This window comes from Heptranchias perlo, unplaced genomic scaffold (genome assembly GCF_035084215.1).
Source record: "Heptranchias perlo isolate sHepPer1 unplaced genomic scaffold, sHepPer1.hap1 HAP1_SCAFFOLD_439, whole genome shotgun sequence".
NCBI lineage: Eukaryota > Metazoa > Chordata > Chondrichthyes > Hexanchiformes > Hexanchidae > Heptranchias > Heptranchias perlo.
In genome coordinates this window covers 32,544-52,039 of record NW_027139452.1, presented here as the reverse complement: position 1 = coordinate 52,039, position 19,496 = coordinate 32,544, and the positions used below count along the sequence as shown (strand labels likewise).

The 19,496-nt window shown below is 45.2% G+C and overlaps 2 non-coding genes across 2 annotated transcripts; both read right to left on the bottom strand.

Annotated features, from left to right (window-relative positions):
* Nucleotides 1-1,763: 1,763 nt before the first annotated feature.
* On the bottom strand, nucleotides 1,764-1,835 carry trnaa-ugc (transfer RNA alanine (anticodon UGC)). The gene has a single exon. It is a non-coding gene; the product is annotated as a tRNA-Ala (tRNA).
* A 16,030-nt stretch (nucleotides 1,836-17,865) lies between these two features.
* trnai-uau (transfer RNA isoleucine (anticodon UAU)) lies at nucleotides 17,866-17,939 on the bottom strand. The gene has a single exon. It is a non-coding gene; the product is annotated as a tRNA-Ile (tRNA).
* Between the last annotated feature and the right edge of the window lie 1,557 nt (nucleotides 17,940-19,496).

Genomic DNA, 19,496 nt, shown 5'->3' with positions numbered 1-19,496 from the left:
GTCTGTGTGTCTCTCTCTGTCTGTCTGTCTTTCTCTCTCCCTAGTGCTGTACAAGGAGGCGGGATACTGTTACTGAGCGTAATATAGACACACTGATAGAAAGGGAAAGACTGATTCTGTGTCTGTGAACAGACCTCCGGTGCTATTGGTGAGACGGTCACTGTCCCTTTTACTGTATATCAACCGGTCTGACGGGGCATTCATCCTTCGCCAGTCCTGTAAGGAAAGGTGGAGAGAAACCGTCTGTAACTGTCTGACACTGGACTGTCTGTGAGTGTTGAATTTATTCAGTAAGTCGTCGTGTCTGGGTGTTGAGAACGGGATGGAGAGGACACCAGTTACTATTATCTGACAGTCAGGTTAGGAGGAGAGAGAAACACAGAGAGACTGGAGGAGCCCAGAGCGGATAATTTGTATTTTCATCTTAACCAAACATATCACCGTGTGCGGACAATATAATAATGTAAAAGGAGGAGGACAAGGTGAGGCCCAGACAGCATTGAATCTCATTTCACGACAGACGGACGCAGGACTTGTCCCAGGTGAGGGTTTTGTGTTTAAAGATCACTTCACTAAAAACACCTTAACGATCTGGGGTTACAGACGGACATGACGGGCAGGAAAAGACCAGCTCGTTCATCAATCCTGCCCCACATGCCTGGAGCATCGTGACTGGACACTTCCTACACACACCACCAGCCCCACCCACCGGGAACATGGAATCTCCTGGGAGCGGTCACAAACCAGAAAAAAATCCAGAAAAAAACCACTCACCTTCTATATGATGCGATCTCTGCCCCAGTCAAGAACCGGTCCAGATCCCTCGAGAAGGCGGAGAGAGAGTCAGCACCCACCGCACCAGAGAGAGTCAGCACCCACCGCACCAGAGAGAGTCAGCACCCACCGCACCAGAGAGAGTCAGCACCCACCGCACCAGAGAGAGTCAGCACCCACCGCACCAGAGAGAGTCAGCACCCACCGCACCAGAGAGAGTCAGCACCCACCGCACCAGAGAGAGTCAGCACCCACCGCACCAGAGAGAGTCAGCACCCACCGCACCAGAGTCAGAGTCAGCACCCACCGCACCAGAGAGAGTCAGCACTCACCGCACCGGAGAGAGTCAGCACCCACCGCACCGGAGAGAGTCAGCACCCACCGCACCGGAGAGAGTCAGCACCCACCGCACCAGAGAGGGTCGGCGCCCACCGCACCAGAGAGGGTCGGCGCCCACCGCACCAGAGAGGGTCGGCGCCCACCGCACCAGAGAGAGTCAGCACCCACCACACCAGAGAGGGTCAGCACCCCCCGCACCAGAGAGAGTCAGCACCCACCGCACCAGAGAGAGTCAGCACCCACCGCACCAGAGAGGGTCAGCACCCACCGCACCAGAGAGAGTCAGCACCCACCACACCAGAGAGAGTCAGCACCCACCACACCAGCCGGGAATACATTCCAGATGCTCACTCCTCTCTGGGAAAAGAAGAAGCTCCCAACATCCAGACTATTCTTCCCTCTTTGTGGTCGGACGCCGGTCCGCTGCTTCCCCCCAATCTGTGAAACTGGAAATAATCGATCACTGGGCAAGCTGTTCAACCATGAGATGGGAGCCATTGAAACACCGTGGGCGCTCTCCCATTGAATTATATTCTGTGCGGAGCGTTCGGTTTTTCGCGAGGTGAAGAAACTCTTGTCTCTCCTTGTGTGTGAATGTGAGGCGAGTCTCAGATGATATTCTCACAGTTGAATCCAAAATGTAACTTGTTTGGAGATGCCGGGGATTGAACCCAGGACCTCATACATGCAAAGCATGCGCTCTTCCACTGAGCGACATCCCCACGGGGCAAAAGATACCTGAGAAATAAACAAGCAGACACTTTAGAAGTGAAGCCGTGAGCTTTCTGCTCCGTCTCTCCAGGACATCGAGATGCCCAGCGGTCCCGCGTGTTCACAATGTTCAACCTCTGCTTCAGTTCACGGGGTTTCTGCTCCTCTTTACTTTGAACTTTCCAAAAAAAATCTGCGGAAATAAAAAAACCCAATCGCTAATGGTCAGTGACAAGGCTGAAATCCAACCTCTGAATCATAAAGTGAGATGGAAGAATGACAGAGCGTCAAACAGGAACAAGAGCTGGGACTGCTCGCTCGATATTGCACCGTCACACATTCCCCTCAGTCGGCGGCTGCTTTGAGTTGAGCTGTTGAGGGGACCGTGAGATGAAGTCCCGCTCCGGGACAATTTAATGCTTGTGGAGCCTCAGAAGTTGGAACTCGCTGAGCTCAAAAAACGTCATTCAACTTTCCGTGGGTAATTCAGGTGAAAAATTATTTTGGAAGATGCTGAGAGTTGAACCCAGGACCTCAACACATGCAAAACATGCGCTCCATCAATGAATTAAATCCCCAGATTGAAGAAACCTCTCACCAAGGAAAGAAGAACTGATTGTCCTCATTTTATGAGGCCACCCGTGGTGGGTGTGCACTGCACTCACTGCATTTTAATGGGGAAATAATCAATTTATATTATGTAACTATCCCCCACTCACTGCATTTTACTGGAGAAATAATCAATTTATATTATGTAACTATCCTCCACTCACTGCATTTTACTGGAGAAATAATCAATTTATATTATGTAACTATCCCCCACTCACTGCATTTTACTGGAGAAATAATCAATTTATATTATGTAATTATCCCCCACTCACTGCATTTTACTGGAGAAATAATCAATTTATATTATGTAACTATCCTCCACTCACTGCATTTTACTGGAGAAATAATCAATTTATATTATGTAACTATCCCCCACTCATTGCATTTTACTGGAGAAATAATCAATTTATATTCTGTAACTATCCCCCACTCACTGCATTTTGCTGGAGAAATAATTAATTTATATTCTGTAACTATCCTCCACTCACTGCATTTTACTGGAAAAATAATCAATTTATTTTATGTAACTATCCCCCACCAGGTTTTAGCTGTTGTCAGAAATAGTCCCTTCGTGGTCGCCAATTGTAGGATTTAAACCACTATTTTCAGGATTATAATCTGATCCAATCTAAGGACTGGTTCCTGACAACAACAAGATCACCACTGGTACTGGTATTACGGTTAAAGGCAAAACCGATTTATTAATCACATCACAATTAGTGCAAAAAGGTGATACTTAACAAAGAGAAATAATGAGTGTTCCTTGAAACCTTGGGAGTGTCCCTCCAAGTGACTACGGTGCGGTCTCTCTCTCTCTCTCTATCCCTCCAAGTGACTACGGTGCGGTCTCTCTCTCTCTGTCCCTCCAAGTGACTACGGTGCGGTCTCTCTCTCTCTTTCCCTCCAAGTGACTACGGTGCGGTCTCTCTCTCTCTCTCTCTCTCTATCCCTCCAAGTGACTACGGTGCTGTCTCTCTCTCTCTCTCTCTCTCTATCCCTCCAAGTGACTACGGTGCGGTCTCTCTCTCTCTCTCTCTATCCCTCCAAGTGATTACGGTGCGGTCTCTCTCTCTCTCTCTCTCTGTCCCTCCAAGTGACTACAGTGTGGTCTCTCTCTCTCTCTCTATCCCTCCAAGTGACTACGGTGCAGTCTCTCTCTCTCTCTCTCTGTCCCTCCAAGTGACTACGGTGCGGTCTCTCTCTCTCTCTCTCTCTGTCCCTCCAAGTGACTACAGTGCGGTCTCTCTCTCTCTCTCTCTCTATCCCTCCAAGTGACTACGGTGCGGTCTCTCTCTCTCTCTATCTCTATCCCTCCAAGTGACTACGGTGCGGTCTCTCTCTCTCTCTCTCTATCCCTCCAAGTGACTACAGTGCAGTCTCTCTCTCTCTCTCTCTTGCTGTGATCTGTTGACTGAAAAGTTCTCTTCTTCCTTGCCAGAATCTTGTTCGCCTTCCTCAGCTTTTGAGGTCTCTTCTTATTCCCTTTTTCAGTTTATGAGCAGTTCACTCTCACATCCACATCTCTCAGCCTGACCATTATTCATGTCTCTCAACCTTCAGAAGTTACATTCCAAGCATAACTCCTGGTAACATCCGTGCCTTGTTGTTACAGACTTAACAGAACCTTATTTAGAGTTTGCATTGCCAGCCTTCACAGAACCGTTTGTATAAACAGACTTCTACTGACTGGCTTGTGGAGGCTCGAGATAGAGAGGCCTGAGCCTGAGTGACTCCTTGATTTAATGAACCTTCAGTCCCTTTATCTACATGTATTTTAGATATTATGCTATCACAGCACATTCCTCCCTTAGGTCTGTTCATTCCCACTTTACTGTTGTCAGCATCCTTTTAGTTTTAACTGCAAACTTGACTGTAATAACCATCATGCATCCTTCTCGGCCCACCAGCGCTTTCTTATTGAACACACGTTACATGGTTCATTCTATATTAATACACAGTACAGTTTACATTTATAGATACATAGATTCACAGTACATTTTGTTCTACTTCTACTATTGATTATAATTATACTAAATTCTATCTGTTAATGGGTTAATCCTTACACGTTGTTCTTCCTGACTCTAAACACCATAGTTCAGTCCTGGATGTGATTAACTGCAGAATCCAAACCCTGCAGTCACTTGTGAACTCGCTGGTGTCTCAGCACATGTGATGACTGAGTGAATCCCTTCCCACACACGGAGCAGGTGAACAGTCTCTCCACAATGTGCGTGAGTTGATGTGTCAGCAGTTCATTTCTGCTTTTAAAGCTCTTCTCAAAGTTACTGCATTAAAAGGTCACTCAATAGTGTGAACAAGTTGATGTCTCAGAAGGTCAGATGAATTTGTGAATCCCTTCCCACACATGGAGCAGGTGAACAGTCTCTCCCCAGTGTCAGTGTGTTGGTGTTTCAGATCATTTGTTTTAAATCCCTTCTCACAGTCAGAACATTTCAGAGGTCTCTTATCAGAGTGAACTCGCTGGTGTCTCAGCAGGTGTGATGACCGAGTAAATCTCTTCTTACACAGGGAGCAGGTGAACGGCCTCTCTCTGACGTGAGTGTGTCGATGTCTTCACAATTTGTATCTGTATTTAGAGCTCTTCGTGCAGTCAGAACATTAAAAAGGTCTCTCCCCAGTCTGAACAATTTGGTGTGTCAGCAGTTTGGATGAAATAGTGAATCCCTTCCCTCACACGGAGCAGGTGAGCGGCCTCTCCCCAGTGTGGGTGCGTTGGTGTGTCAGCAGATTCTTTTTGCTTTTAAACCTCGTCTCACAGTCAGAACATTTTAAAGGTCTCTCATCGGAGTGAACTCGCTGGTGTGTTAGCAGGGTGGAAGAATGAGTGAATTTCTTCCCACACACGGAGCAGGAGAACGGCCTCTCCCCAGTGTGAACTCGCTGGTGTATCAGCAGGTGGCATGATCGAGTAAATCTCTTCTTACACACAGAGCAGGAGAACGGTCTCTCCCCAGTGTGAGTGCGTTGGTGTGTCAGCAGTTCAATTTTGCTTTTAAAGCTCCTCTCACAGTCAGAACATTTAAAAGGTCTCTCATCAGAGTGAACTCGCTGGTGTGTCAGCAGGGTGGATGATTGAGTGAATCTCTTCTTACACACGGAGCAGGTGAATGGCCTCTCCCCAGTGTGAACACGCTGGTGTCACAAAAGTTGTGATGACAGTGTGAATCTCTTCCCGCACACGGAGCAGGTGAACGGCCTCTCCCCGGTGTCACTGCGTTGATGTCTCAGCAGTTCATTTCTGCTTTTAAAGCTCTTCCCACAGTCAGAGCATTTAAAAGGTCTCTCATCAGAGTGAACTCGCTGGTGTGACAGCAGGTGGCATGATCGAGTGAATCCCTTCCCACACACAGTGTGAGTGCGTCGATGAGTTTCCAGCTCTGAAGGGTAATTGAATCCCTTCCCACAGTCCCCACATTTCCACGGTTTCTCCGTGGTCCGTGTGTCCTTGTGTCTCTCCAGGTTGGACGATCAGTTGAAGCCTCGTCCACACACAGAACACGTGGACGGTTTCTCCCCGCTGTGAATGGTGCGATGTTTTTTCAGGCTGTGTAACTGGTTAAAGCTCTTTCCACAGTCAGTGCACTGGAACACTCTCACTCGGGTGTGTGTGTCTCGGTGCTTTTCCACTCACACTGATGTTTGAAATCTTCTCCCACGGATAGAACAGACAAACATTTCTCCTTCCACATTCAAAGGCCGATGATATTCAGGTCCTGATGAATCGAGTGACTCTGTCAGATCTTGACGTGCTGTTTGGTTTGAGTTTTCCTCTGCAAATCCTCCCCATCTAATACCCTATAAAGGAGTTTATAAAAGTCATCACTGTAAGTACAGGGTAGAAATTCAGAAAAGACAATTCTAGTGTCTACAAAACCTTCTTTCCTCTCTTGTGCCTCAAAGCTGTAAATCCCCGTCCCACACACTCTCCCTCCTCCCTGTGCTGAAATCCAAACCCATCGCATCATCTTTCAGTGGCCCTAAAAAAATGAGTGAAAGGGTGAGAGAGTGAAAGGGTGAGAGAGTGAAAGGGTGAGAGAGTGAATGTGAGAGAGTGAATGTGAGTGTGAGAGAGTGAGTGTGAGAGAGTGAGTGTGAGAGAGTGAGTGTGAGAGAGAATGTGGGAGAGTGAATGTGAGAGAGTGAATGTGAGAGAGTGAATGTGGGAGATTGAATGTGAGAGAGTGAATGTGAGTGTGAGAGAGTGAGTATGAGAGAGTGAGTGTGAGAGAGTGAGTGTGAGAGAGTGAGTGTGAGAGAGTGTGAATGTGAGAGAGTGAGAGTGAGAGAGAGTGAATGTGAGTGAGAGAGTGTGAGAGTGAATGTGAGAAAGTGAATGTGAGAAAGTGAATGAGAGAGTGAGTGTGAGAGTGAGTGTGAGAGAGTGAGTGTGAGAGAGTGAATGTGAGTGAGAGTGAGAGAGAGTGAATGTGAGTGAGAGAGTGTGAGAGAGTGAGTGTGAGAGAGTGAATGTGAGTACAGCAGTGGGCTCGATGTGGAGAATGAAGTGGGGCAGGTGGAGCATGTTTCAATGGGGCAGCAGTGATCATAATCTCATTAGGTTTAGAACAGTTATGGAAAAGGACAGGGGACAGTCAAATGTGAAAATTCTGAACTGGAGGAGGGCTAATTCCAGTGAGTTAAAAAGGGATCTTGTCCAGGTGAATTGGAATCAAAAATTGGCAGCCAGAACAGTAATTGAACAGTGGGAGGCCTTCAAGGAGGAGTGGGAATGGGTACAGAGGAGACAGATTCCCACGAGGAGGAAAGGAACAGCATCCAAAGCTCGAGCTCGGATGAATAAAGATATAGAGATCACCATTGCTCCTTCATTTACAGACGATCACTGACCTATCATCATTTCTCCTTCATTTACAGAAGTTTCCTGACTGATCACTATTTCTGCTTCATTTGTAGACGCTCCCTGACCAATTACATATCTCCTTCATTTACAGACGCTCCCTGACCAATCACATTTCTCCTTCATTTACAGACGCTCCCTGACCGATCACCAGTTCTTCAATTGCAGAAGCTCCCTGACTGATCAACAATTCTCCTTCAATTACAGACGCTCCCTGATCGATCCCCATTTCTTCTTCAATTGCAGACGCTCCCTGTCCGATCACCCTTTCTCCTTCATTTACAGACGCTCCCTGACCGATCACCATTTCTCCTTCATTTACAGACGCTCCCTGACCGATCCCCATTTCCCCTTCATTTACAGACGCTCCCTGACCGATCACCATTTCTCCTTTATTCACAGACGCTCCCTGTCCGATCACCCTTTCCCCTTCAATTGCAGACGCTCCCTGTCCGATCACCATTTCTCCTTCATTTACAGACGCTCCCTGTCCGATCATCCTTTCTCCTTCATTTACAGACGCTCCCTGTCCGATCATCATTTCTCCTTCATTTACAGACGCTCCCTGACCGATCCCCATTTCTCCTTCATTTACAGACGCTCCCTGACCGATCCCCATTTCCCCTTCATTTACAGACGCTCCCTGACCGATCACCATTTCTCCTTCATTTACAGACGCTCCCTGACCGATCCCCATTTCCCCTTCATTTCCCGGCGGGTAGTGAGGGGGGGATAATGTTCACTGTTTTATATTCGGGTCTGGGGCCGCACTCGGGGTTTGTAAAGCCTGAGCCTGGGCCTGAGCCCGGACCCGGGCCCCGGGGTTTATTGAGCCTCTTGCTCCGATCCTCTGACCTGCACCGAACGCGCTCCTCCCGCAGCCTCGACTGGCCGCGCATGCTCAGGACACACTGACCGGTAATGAGTCAATACCGCGCCTGCGCACTGGGCTCCACTGATTCAGACAGGGCACAATCTGCACCGCGCTGCATGCTGGGTGATGCAGCCGCCATTGATGATCTTAATATCAGGACGAAAAGCAAAGACATTGGAAGCAGAGAGATCGCGTTTGGACCAAGGATAATAAAATGAACTGAAACCCCAGCGCTTCGAGCCATTTTAACCGGCACAAACACACAGCATAGAAGCCCCCCCCAACTCCACCCCGAATTTGGTGAACTCCAGAAAAAAAATTTCAGTGACTTTTATTAATTTCGTTTTATTAACTGTTGCAACTGAAGGGTTCAATTAATGTTTATTTTCCAAATGCACCTCGGGACCGCCAGTCTCACCATTAATCCCGCCTGGCGATTAAGGAGAGTTCCGGACCAATAGGAGGAGCGGAAATTTGTAGGCATTTCATCGAACTCGTGGGGTGTTGCAGGGATCAGTACTGTGGCCTCAATTATTTACAATATATATCAATGACTTGGATGAAGGAACAGAGTGTCTTGTGGCCAGATTTGCTGATGATACAAAGATAGGTGGAAAAGCAAGTTGCAATGAGGACACAACGTGTCTGTGAAGGGATCTTGCCTGGTTAAGCGAATGGGCAAAAAATTGGCAGATGGAATATAATGTGGGAAAATGTGAAGTCATCCACTTTGGGAGGAAAAAATATTTTGCTTTTTTATTTGAATGGAGAAATACTACAAAATGCTGCACTACAGAGGGATCTGGGTTTCCTCGTGCAAGAAAGACAAAATTCAACATACAGGTGTAGCAGGTAATCTGGAAGGCAAACGGAATATTGGCTTTTATGTCCATGGGGATGGAGCATAAAATCAGTGAAGTCATGCTACAAATGTACAGGGTGCTGGTGAGACCACAACTGGAGTACTGCACACAGTTCTGAGGAAGGACATACTTGCATTTGAGGCAGTTCAGAGACGGTTCACTAGGTTGATTCCGGGTATGGAAGGGTTGTCTTATGATGAAAGATTGAACAGGTTGGGTCTACACTCAATGGAGTTTTGATTGAAACAGACAAGATTCTGTGGAGACTCAATAGCGTAGATGCTGAGAGGATGTTACCCCTCATGAGGAAATCTAAAACTAGGGGGCATAGTATCAGAATAAGGGGTCGCCCGTTTAAGACGGAAATGAGGAGGAATTTCTTCTCCCAGAGCGTCGTGAGTCTTTGGAATTCTTTACCCCAAAAAGCTGTGGAGGCTGAGTCATTGAATACGTTCAAGGCTGAGTTAGACAAATTTTTGATCAGCAAGGGAGTCAAAGGATATGGGGAAAGGGCGGGAAAGTGGAGCTGAGGTATAAATCAAATCAGCCATGATCTCATTAAATGGCGGACCAGGCTCGAGGGGCCGAATGGCCTACTCCTGCTCCTATCTCTTATGGTCTTATGGTAAATTGACTGGACGGCTGTGCTGACAGTTGGTCCTCCAGCCAATCGGAGTGTGTGGGGGCGGGAGTTGCGCCACTGAATGGGCGGTTCGAAGTCCAGATATCCGTCATTGTCTGAAGCATCATTTTTAAAAATTAATTTACATTGAGCTCCAGGAGAAAACTCGACCTTTCTGTTGTGGCTTGAAAAAGATGAAACCAGATGAGGTGGAGCAAAAATTTCAACATTTGTTCGAAAAACACATTAATCAAGAATAGCCAACATGGATTATTTGAGATAACTCGAGTATACTGATAAAGGGAATGTAGTGGATGTTGTGTTGATGGATTGTGAACAGGTGTTTGATAAGGTGCCGGACAGGAGGCTTGTTGATAAAATTAATACGCACGGTATTAAAATAAATGAGGCAGTGTGGGTAGGAAGTTGTGTAAAGGGCAGAAAACAGAGAGTAGTGGTTAATGGATGTTCTTCAGATTGGAGGGATGTAAACAGTGGTGTCCCCCAGGGTCAGTGTTGGGACCATTGCTCTTCTCAATATAGAGAATGATCTGAGCTTGGGTATGTGGGACACAAGGTGAAAATCTATAGGTGACGCCAACATTGGCAGCGTGGGGAACTGGGAAGAGGAGTGTCAGTGACTTCATTGTGACGTCCACAGGTTCGTAAACAGGCAGGTGAAATTTAATGCAGAGAAATGTGACGGGATGGATTTTGAGAGGAAGAAAAATGAGATGAAATATGCACTAAATGGTCAAAGTTTAAAATTAGAGGAGCAGAGAGACTAAGGGATGGCAGGTTCTAACTAATGCATTGTCTTATTAATTAACAAGTCTGAGAGTCAGCAACTTTAATACCTCATTCAGAAATATATGAGCAAATTCTCTTTCCTGTACTGTACCAGAGTAAACATGCCAGTCCCCCGTGTACACGAGATGATCCCGCTGGATGGAACCTCAGGCACCCTGAGCTTGATCTCAGGTGTCTCCAGTCCTGACTGTCCCTTACATCAGTATCCCGTCACTTTTATACCCTGTTGTGATCCATCTCTGTCACTGGAGCTGGAACTTCCCCAGTCTGTGGTTTACAAGGACGCATTGCTTGGTTCCCAGCAGTTATTTATCTTCAGTAGCGTTCTCATGATCACTGAACTACCCTGCTTACTGTTAATTAGACTCATAGAATCAAATAAATTTACGGCACAGAAAGAGGCCATTCGGCCCATTGCGTCTGTGCCGGCCGAAAAAGAGCTATCCAGTTTAATCCCACTTTCCAGCTCTTGGCCCATAGCCTTGTAGCTACCGGCAGTTCAAGTATTCTTAAAATGCGATGAGGATGTCCGCCTCTCCCACCCTTTCAGGCAGTCAGTTCCAGACCCCACAAACCTTGGGTGAAATAATTTCTCCTCAGTTCCCCATTAAACCTTCTACCAATCACTTTAAATCTATACCCCTGGTTCTTAACCTCTCTGCTAAGAGAAGTGGGTCCTTCCAAACCACGCTATCTGGGACCTTCATAATTGTGTTCACCTCAATTAAATCTGCCTTCAGTCTCCTCTGTTCCAAAGAAAACAACACCAGCCTATCCAATCTTTCCTCATAGCTAAAATTCTACAGTCCAGGTAACATCCTTGTAAATCTTTCTTGCCTTGTGTATAAAATGTCTGCTATTTGAAAGTCGTGACATTGATCAAAGTCCGCGTTACATTTTCTTGCCATTTGTGTCAAGATTTGGAAAAGATCTGCTGCCTGACACTTTTAATGTTGCCGACCTTTAACTGTAGCTCACAGTGTCTGAACAGTCACTGTTATCATCAGCCTTTTATGTATTTCCTGGTGCTCCATCTCCTTAACAACACTAGCTGATCACAGCATCGTTTCCTTTAAATTGAATTCCACTGTGAAAAAATGCACAATTTCAAAGTTAAGCAACGTGTGCAAGATTGGAAGGAGAGTGCGAGAGGAGATAATTGGTTTGGATCAGTGATCTCTTGAGCATTAAGACATTCATTATCTGAAAGAAGCACGGAGATGAGATTTCTGTCTATATTTATCAGTATAGAAAAGAAGCAGGGAGTTGAGATCCTTTTTTTATTCATCCTGCTATCTACAAAATCCTTCGCCTCTCAATGCCCAGCATCTTTCTTCCCAACTCCTTGCTCTGCAGGGAAGTCTTGGTTTCATTAATTCTCCATGTTAGCAGCAAACATCGAATTCACCTGGCAGATCTGACCATGGCTTCCAGTCATAAGTCATCCCATCGTGTTGACACCATGTTTGCAACTCAAGATAAGCTGTTTTATGTTCATGGAATTCATTCGAGTCAGTTTTCTAGATCAATATGTCGAGGAATCAACAAGGGAACAGGCTATTTCAGATCTAGTATTGTGTAATGAAACAGGGTTAATTAGTAATCTTATAGTAGATGATCCTCTGGGGAAGAATGATCATAATATGATAGAATTTGATATTGAGTTTGAGAGTGATGTCGTTAAGTCCGAAACTGGGGTCTCAAATTTAAACAAAACCATTTACGGAGTTATGAGGGGTGAGTTGGCTAAGGTAGTTTGGGAAAAGAGATTAAAAATATGATAATAGATAAGCAATGGTGAACATTTAAAGAAATAATTTAGAATTCCTCAACAAAATTACATTCCCTTGTGGATTAAAAGCTCCACCGTAAAAGTGGTCCAACCTTGGTTAACTGGAGAAATTAATGATAGTGTTAGGTTAAAAGAGGCTTACAATGTTGCCAAAAAGAATAGTAAGCCTGAGGATTAGGAGAGTTTGAGAAATCAGCAAAGGATGACCACGAAATTGCTAAAATGGGAGAAAATAGAACCAGCAAGAAATATAAGAATGGATTGTAAGAGCTTCTGCAAGTGTATATAAAGGAAGAGATTAGCGAAAGTAAACATGGGTCCATTGGAGACAGAGACAGGAGAATTTATAATGGAGAACAAGGAAATGGCAGAGACGTTTAACAAGTATTCTGTATCTGTCTTCACAGTAGAAGACACAAAAATCATACCAGAAGTATTGGGGAACCAAGGTTCTAATCAGAGTGAGGAACCTAAAGCAATTAAGATTAGTAAAGAAAAAGTACTGGAGGAATTAATGGGACTAAAAGCTGACAAATTCATTGGCCCTGATGGCCTACATCCTAGGGTTTAAAAAGAGGTGGCTGCAGAGACAGTGGATGCACTGGTTTTATCTTCCAGAGTTCCCATGATTCGAGAAAGGTCCCCTTGGATTGGAAGGTACCAAATGTAACCCGGCTATTCAAGAAAGAGGGAGAGAGAAAATAGGGAACTACAGGCCATTTAGCCTGACAATAGTAGGAGGGAAATTGCGAGAATCTATTACTAGGGAGGTAGTAACAGGGCACTTAGAAAATCATATTATAATTAGACACATGCAACTCGCTTTTATGAAAGGGAAATCGTGTTTGACAAATCTATAAGAGGTTTTGAGGGTGTAGATAGCAGGGTAGATAAGGGAGCACCAGTGCATGTCGTACATTTGGATTTTCAAAAGGCATTCGATAAGGTGCCACACAAAAGTTTGTTAAACAACATTAGGGCTCATGGGATTGTGGGTAATATATTAACATGGTTTGGGGATTTGTTGACGTACAGAAAACAGGAAGTCGGAATAAACAGGTCATTTTGGGGTTGGCAGGTTGTAACCAGTGGGGTGCCATGAAGATCAGTGCTTGGGCCTCAGATATTTACAATCTATATTAATGACTTAGATGAGGGGACCGAGTGTAATGTATCCAGGTTTGCTGATGAGACAAAATTGGTGGGAAAGTAAGCTGTGAGGAGGACGCAAAGAGGATGCAAAGTGATACAGACAGGTGAAGTGAGTGGGCGAGAAGTTGGTAAATGAAGTATAAAGTGGGGAAATGTGAGATTATTCACTTTGGTAGGAAGAATAGAAAAGCAGAATATTTGTAAAAGATGAGAGACCACGAAATGTTGGTATTCAGTGGGATTTGTGTGTCCTTGTACATGGATCAGAGAAAGTTAACATGCAGGTGCAGCAAGCAATTAGGAAAGCAAATGGTGTGTTGGCCTTTATTGCGAGGTGGTTGGAGAACAAGGATAAGGAAGTCTTGCTGTAATAAAATAGGGCTTTGGTGAGACCGCATCTGGAGTACTGTGTACAGATTTGATCTCCTTACCTGCGGAACGATACACTTGCCTTAGAGTGGGTGCAACAAAGGTTCACTAGATTGATTCCTGGGATGAGAGGTTTGTCCTGTGAGGAGAGATTGAGCAGAATGGGCCTATATTCTCTGCAGTTTACAATAATGAGGTGATCTCATTGAAACATGTAAAATTCTTGGAGGGCTTGACAGTGTAAATGCTGGGATGCTGTTTCCCCTCGCTGGAGAGTCCAGAATTAATGGTTATAATCCCAAGATAAGGGGCCGGCCATTTGGTACACAGATGAGGAATAATTTCTTCACTGAGAGGGTTGTGAACCATTGGAATTCTCTCCCCCAGAGGGCTGTGGATGCTGAGCCATTGAATCGATTCAAAACTGAGATAGATCGATTTTTGGACACGATGGAACTCAAGGGGTCTGGGGATTGGTCGGGAAAGTGGAGTTGAGGTCGAAGATCAGCGATGACGTTATCAAATGGCGGAGCAGGCTCGAGGGACTGAATGGCCAACTCTTGCTCCTTTCGCTGATATTGGTCCGCCTGAAAAGCAGAACTTGCCAGCTGTTTTAAAACTTTTAGCCTGAACAGGGACTTGAACCCTGGACCCTCAGATCACTACCTATTTTAAAAGTTTGATCCTCTATCGACTGAGCTATCCAGACTCGCTATAAGATTGGTTTCCATGATACAGATTCAGGGTGGGACTCAGAATTATCTCTGTCGATGTCGAATTCGGGGGAGTATCTCTTTTTTTCCAATTTTCAGCAACGTGTTGAGGAGAATCCTTGTTTCTGTTGAACATGATGTAAGAAACATGGACAGCGAACTCGTGAGTTTACAATTCTTCTTGTTTGTACAAAATGTCTTGTCATTCGTTCGCAGCAATAAAAAAAACACTTTACCCAATGGTTCAAAAGCTGAACTTGTTCCACACGGGAGCTGGGAAAGGCCTCTCGACATTTCAGCCGATCAACAATTGAAAGCTGAATAATTTCACCCGTTACACCGTGACACCAGGCAGCAGATTTGCCTCCCGAATTTTCCCTACACGACACTTCAAACCGATGAATACCTGCTTCACGGAAAGAAGAATTGTGTTTTTGGTTCTTCAGATTTAAAGATGTCGTGCCGGCCGCTTTACCATTTCAGCTCTCGCCAATCGCCCCCTCTCCCTCCTATAAACAAATAAACTCTCGCCTGCTATTGCAAGACGGGAGGTCAGAGGAGCCTCAGTGCCCACATGGGAACATGAAGAAGTCGATGTGTTATGGAACCGGTTGTACCTTGAACTCCAGTCAAAATGTTTAGAAGGTTCAACTACTTTAGATGGCGCTGGAGCTCACAACCCCAGCATTTCTCGAGTGTATAATTATTGTAGAAATAACGCGCGCTGACCGATTGCTCCACTGGAGCCGCGCACGGTCTGTGTCCCCAGTGCTCCCATCAAACAGCTTCATCCTCGGTCTCTCAATTATCGCTTCCTGATCTTTCCCACACAGAAACCTCCAACCAAGAGGCGATTCGTTAAACATCCGCAGTGACCTTTAAAAGCCGTGGAATCTGAAATAAAACCCCAGACAATAAAAGTTCTTAATTATATTATTAGTGACTTAAGGACAATTATTTTCATGGTACTTCAAGGAGGATTTGGGCAAAGTGAGAGCTGAAATTATGAAACTCTCTCTGGGCTGTCGGTGATTGGAGAGATGGGCGTTATTTCATTTGAAAACCGAGGCTCGGAACTTCCTGATGGAGAAGTGTGAGAGAAGATTGTGGTTAGTGGCAGTTGCCGGGGAGATCCAGAGGAGAGGGAGAAAAGTCAAAGTCACAGCTGTGACAGCTCAAGTGCTCTGCTTATCTGTAATATTTAGACAGTAATGTAAAATACAGGACAAACCAGTTTAGAATGTGACCGTGACACGTAAATGTGACGACACGTTCTTGTTTCTGGGCTCATTGAGGTGGGAGTATAATTCTCGATGTGAGGTTCATATCCCGGCGAATCCCTAATTTAGCCCGGGACTATTGATCTTGAGCTGCGGTTCAAACTTTTGCGATGAGGGAAAGGAAGTCCCCAAATCACTCCACCTGAATCTGAAGCGCTTTCGGAAGAAATTCAGTTCAAACAATCAGGACTTTAAAGGCACCTCAATGAGCTGCACTTTCATTGATCGAGCTTTGCTTACAATTGCATTCGACCTTGAAACCGCTCTGGTCTTTCATCTCACTGAAGCAGAGTGAGGCCGCTCTGTATCTGTGATCATGTCGGTGACGAGGTTCGCTCTGATATTGGTCGCTTTCAATTTTTAAAAATTTCACCAAACTCAGGGAAAAGAAACCGAGAGTCGAATTGTCCCTGTAAGTGATGAATTGAAGGGATTGGTGCTCCAAGCAGATCTGGAAAATGCGCAGTGCGGTCGCTCAGGAATTCCAAATCCACCCTCTCGCCACTCGGCGATCATATTAACTGAGCTTTACTCTGGCCCAGTGTCACCGCGCTGAAATCGAGTATTTCTCCGGCACGTTTCTCTTAACTTCACAGTTGTTGGTTTAAGAGTGAAGACCGGCTCGTTGGATTTTCACTCCTGCAAGTTTCAACCATTCATTTTGGACTGACTGGAGACAACTGTTATATTGGTCACTGCAATCAAAAAGTTCAGCTCAGTGAGTTACTGGTTCAGTGGGTGAATTCTTCACCTGTCTCGGTGGTGCTATCGGTTGGTGCGAAAGTTTGATGTTTCGAGCCCTAATTTTATTTTCCCTAAGGATTCATCGCCTCAAAGTTCCAGGGTTTCAATGTGTGTTTTGTCTGCAAGAAAATGTACCGTGATCATTGCCGGCTGAGCAGGGCTGATATTCCACCATTTACCCTGTTGTCGGAGAGCAGGCACATGAATCATATAAAGCAATGGAACATTGGCTTCACGGAAATCACAATTCATAACCCATTTATTTTAAGCGGGTTTATTTTAAATGAGTTAACGCCTGCCTTAAATGGTAGACTCAGGACTATCACACAAACAGGTTAAATCTTCATAGAACAATTACCACAGTCATTTTTAGACTGGACGCCGCACGGTGACTTTTCTGTCAGTGAAGAGAGACGAGAAAGACCAAAGTGCCGTTTGCCCCTCTCAGTGTGGCCCTGAAGGACTGTGTCCAGGCTGAAGTTCTGTTCCCACCGGACGATCCTCCCCCCAGATTGTCCTTTCTGAGCTCCAGTCAGGTGATGCTAAACACTCAGGTGGGAAAGACCAAAATCTCCAACAAGGTGATTAAAACAAAACTGATTTATTTAACAGATATCCAGAATATTAAACTCCAGCCCAGTTATAGGGCTTATTAACATCAGAAGAAACAAACCCCAACTGTCAGAATGAACATGGTTCAGTCCTGGATGGGATTAACAGCAGAATCCAACCCCTGTAATCACTTTTGAACTCCCTGGTGTCTCAGCACGTGTGATGACTGAGTGAATCCCTTCCCACACACGGAATCATAGAATCAGAGAAAGCTACAGCACAGAAGGAAGCCATTCGGCCCATCGTGTCTGTGACGGCCGAAAAAGAGCTATCCAGCTTACTCCCACTTTCCAGGGCTTGGTCCGTAGCCCTGTAGGTTACGGCACTTCAAATGCACATCCATGCACTTTTGAAATGAGTTGAGGTTTTCTGCCTCGACCACCCTTTCAGACAGTGAGTTCCAGACCCCGACCACCCTGTCCGCTTCTGTGTATCCTCGAACTTTATCACTGCTATCCGGAGGTCGAGGAGACAACCATTCGCTCCTCTATGATATAAATCGTGAATTATACCCTGACCCCGACGAGCCCAGAAACAAGAACGTGTCCTTAAATTAAAGTGTTACAGACACATTCTATGAGAGGTCTGTCTGTGCGATGAAATGGTGTTTTTGAACAGTCATTCTGATATCGGTTTCCTCCTCAAACCTCAACAAATACCAATTCCAAAGTGTGACTTTGTCGCTTAATTCCACAAATTAGGTAAAAATAATAAGCGACACAAGACACTGCTGGGAGTTGAACCCAGGATCGCCTGTTTATAAGACAGATGCTTTAACCAACTAAACCACAGCACCAATTCACAGCACCTGTTCCCCACCTCGTCTCACTAATATCGATCAGCGACACGTTACTGTCTGTTCGAGGGACAGACCGTTTTATCTTTGTCTATTTCCCTTGTCCGTTTACCTGTGCATCCTGATACTGCCTGCATTTCTCGCTGTGTTTATCTTTGTGTATCCATCAGTGCGTTGATACACGGATGATTAAGTGTGCTTGTGTTTGTTACATTAAATAAATTAGGGTTCAGACAATTCTCGCTCTGACATTGGAGAACTATTGAGCCGAACTTTACAGCGAAGTCTTGTTTATTGTGGTGCTGAAACGAAAAACCGAAGAGGTCCAAAAAGGGAAAAGGAGAAAAAACTTGTGAGGGAAAATAACCACCACAATCAAGGTATTTACAGGTATATTAAGAGAAAGAAGGGTGACTAAGAGTAATGTGGGCCCCTTAAAGACAGATGGAGGTGATATTGTAATTGAAAATCAGGAAATGGCAGAGTTGCTAAATATTTACTTTGCATCGGTCTTCATAGAAAAGGATGAGGCGAACATAGCAGAGACACGAGGAAAACTGTAAATAAATCAAGGGGATTCAGTGTAAATAAAATAATGGCAATGGAGAAAATAATGAGATTGAAGATTGTCAAATCTCCAGGACCTGATGTTTACCATCCCAGGGGAATAAGAGGAATAGGTAAGGAACTTGTACATGCTTACTCATGATCGATCAAAACTCTCTTGATTCAGGAATTGTTGCTTTAATTGAAACATTGTCAATGTCACTCCATTATTTCGGATGGGTCGGAGAGATAAAGTTGGAAATTCTAGGCCTATCAGTCTGACGCCTGTTGTGGGGAAGTTCCCAGTATCCGTTATTGGGGAAAGAATGACTGAGCACTTGGATAAATATGGAGTAATCAGAGAGAGCCAGCATGGATTTGTAAAGGGGAAGTCAAGTCTAACAAAGCTCGTTGAACTTTTTGAAGATGTAACTAACGTGCTCGATAATGGAGTGTCTCTGGGTGTGAGATGGACATTGACTTCCAAAGGCATCCAATAAGGGACCACATAAGAGACTGGCAACAAAAATGAGAGTGCGTGGAATTTAAGGCAACCTATTGAAATGGGTCGGGATTTGGTTTGAAGGTGGGAGGCAGAGGCCCGGGATAATAAGGGATGTACTCAAATTGGCCGGATGTGATTAGTTCTGGGGCATCAGCTGTTTCCGATATGTATAAATGAGGGAGATGAAGGAATAGAGAGCCGAACACTCACGTTTGTCGCTGACATCGAGTTAGGAGGCGCAGTGAGTAGTGTAGATGGGAGCATAAAGTTACAAAGGGAAATTGATAGATTCAGTGAGTTGGTAAAACTGTGTCAGATGGAGCTTACATAGAATTACATCGAATGTACATCACAGAAACAGGCAATTCAGCCCAACTAGACTATACCGGTGTTTATGCTGCAGACGAGCCTCCTCCAACCCCTCTTCATCTAACCCTATGATCAAACTCTAATATTCCCTTCTCCTCTATGTGCTTATCCAGCTTCCCCGTAAATGCATCCATTCT